Here is a 2,900-nt window from a genome sequence, read left to right as displayed (position 1 = left end):
TTGGTCTCCCGATTTACCGACGAAGCGGGCTGATTGGGGACAATGAGTTAGCAATGATTGGTCTCCCGATTTACTGACGAAGCGGGCTGATTGGGGACAATGAATTTAGCAATGATTGGTCTCCCGATTTACCGACGAAGTGGGCTGATTGGGGACGATGAATTTAGCAATGATTGGTCTCCCGATTTACCGATGAAGCGGGCTGATTGGGGACGAGGATTAGCAATGATTGGTCTCCCGATTTACTGACGAAGCGGGCTGATTGGGGACGATGAATTTAGCAATGATTGGTCTCCCGATTTACCGACAAAACAGGCTGATTGGGGACGATAAATTAGCAATGATTGGTCTCCCGATTTACCGACAAAACGGGCTGATTGGGGACGATAAATTAGCAATGATTGGTCTCCCGATTTACCGACGAAGTGGGCTGATTGGGGACGATGGATTAGCAATGATTGGTCTCCCGATTTACCGACGGAGCGGGCTGATTGGGGACAATGAGTAGCAATGATTGGTCTCCCGTTTTACCGACGAAGTGGGCTGATTGGGGACGATGGATTAGCAATGATTAGTCTCCCAATTTACCGACGGAGCGGGCTGATTGGGGACAATGAGTAGCAATGATTGGTCTCCCGTTTTACCGACGAAGCGGGCTGATTGGGGACGATGGATTAGCAATGATTGGTCTCCCGATTTACCGACGAAGTGGGCTGATTGGGGACGATGGATTAGCAATGATTGGTCTCCCAAGGTAACGACAAATGGGCTGACTTGGGAACAAGACAGGAATGTATAGGTCTCCCTAATTACCGACAAAACGGGCTTACTTGGGGACTAGATTGGGATATATATTTAGGTCTCCCGAATTACCGACGAAACGGGCTGATTGGGGACTGAATGGAAAATGAATTGGTCTCACCAACGGACCGACGACACGGGTTTATTGGGGACAAGAATAGAATATATAGGCGCCCGGGAATTTCCGCACAGACGACGTCTGATCAGCGAGGGCGCTAGTTTTAATGACTTATGGGAGAAGTGTTATTCTCAAGGGCAATTAGGTGGGGGGGCCATCCCACAATCACAACAGATAGGCAACACACGCAGCCGTAGTAACAGCACAAAACAAACACAAAAAAAAAAACAGAATAATACAGAACATATAATGTCAGACCCCCAATAATGCAACACACTTTGGTAGAGCGAAGCAAATCAAACAAACAAATGTTTTCCTAACTGGGCCACGGAATGGACGGTCAAGGCCGTCTGCGCCAAATGAATGAACGACGTAAACACCCGGGGACTTCCCGAACTGAGAGACAACGGTTGTTGACCCTTTTCGTCGAGCGTATAATAACGCTTTCGCTCCTATTTCTAAAACGAGAGAGAGAGGGAACGAGTCAGCAATGCTAATCTGACTTTCGAACACGTGGTTTCTGTCGAGGTCTCGCGCCTATCTAATGATTCGGTTTCGAAATCACTCGTTTCTACAGGAGGAATATGCGCACTATTCTTTAATGATTTATCACCTATATAACCTAATTGAATGGCATGCAAGCCGCGTGCAAAAGGCTTCCAAAGCTAAGTTTCAGCGATCTCTCTCTCGTTTTCCCCTCGGACATGCGCCCTACTAAAAAAAAATTCCTAGGACTAGTCACGTTTTCTAAAGCGTCCTACGCTAAATAAAAACAGTTTACTTACGCAGAATTTCCTTGGCCTGTTGCGCTGGCTTTTCAAAGGTTCGTAATCTGTCTCGTATCCAGCTTAGCTGAGCTAATTGCTGATTTCACAAATAGCAACACAAACAACAAAAGGGAAAGGGGATGCAATCATTACGAGAATCACTGGTCAGGTCGCCATTTTTATATGTTTCCTGGTGCAGGTGGATCTTATGACTCCACAATTATTACTTTACTCGAAAATGGCCTTGTAAGATACCCAGGACATATAAAACACAAACAAAAAAAGAAGTACACGGAGCGGAGGGCTCCTTCACTAGGGAAGTGCGTGAAACACGTGGATATAAAAATAGTTATATTTGATAGCACACAAGGTCAAAGGGAAAATTAACTGAAAACACGGTAAATTACTGCCGTAGAAGTCCTCCCTGAAGCGGGGAGTTTGGGAATGCCAGAACACGGACCAAGGATAATTCTGCTACAGGCGTCTTCCTGAAACGATATTAGGACCCCGTTACACATCTAATGCCAAATGACTCCCGAGGCGTTACTTCTTAGACTCAGAGGAAAGGAGCTGTGAACACGTGGGCCTGGCTTGAACCAAGAAATATCAGGAACACAAAGTTATAGGCCCAGAAATTAATAAATGCAAAGGGCTAAGTAATCGTGACTAGCAACTCGTTTTGGGTACATTACCACATTTGTAGGGCGCGTCGGGCTGCCGTCGGCTTCCAGCTTCGTCTTCTGCCAGAGGTACACGTGGTTGCGTGGACAAAAAGGCCTCCCTCACCAAGGTACTGCTTCAAGTCGTAGATTGGGGCGGAAAAGGGCGCCCTTGGGATGATGAAAAGGCGCCGTTTAATGTCAGCTCGCGTTTGGAGAGACTTGCAATCCCCTTGCAGTCTTCTAAGGCCACGTGGAATGGAACACGGGCACAAGGGGCGGCGATGGGCTCCCCATGTGGCGGCGAGCGGAAAAGGGGAGGGCAGGGGCAAGGCCTGCAGAGGCGTGACTGCTCGGCTTAAACTAGCGACAGGCGTGTGAGAAAGAGCTGTCCTGGCCCTGACCTTTTATTGCTTCTGGACAGGGGTAGGGGTGGGGGGGGGGCGATCTCCTGACCCAGGTCGCCGACGCGGCTATATCATAGAAAACGATCTTACTTTCCTGTACCAAAGAAAACGGTGCAAAGCCAGATTACTGTCCCCCAACTATTATATT

Source organism: Macrobrachium rosenbergii, chromosome 16, assembly GCF_040412425.1.
Source record: "Macrobrachium rosenbergii isolate ZJJX-2024 chromosome 16, ASM4041242v1, whole genome shotgun sequence".
In the NCBI taxonomy this organism is placed as follows: Eukaryota; Metazoa; Arthropoda; class Malacostraca; order Decapoda; family Palaemonidae; genus Macrobrachium; species Macrobrachium rosenbergii.
Note: the sequence above shows the minus strand (reverse complement) of the source record.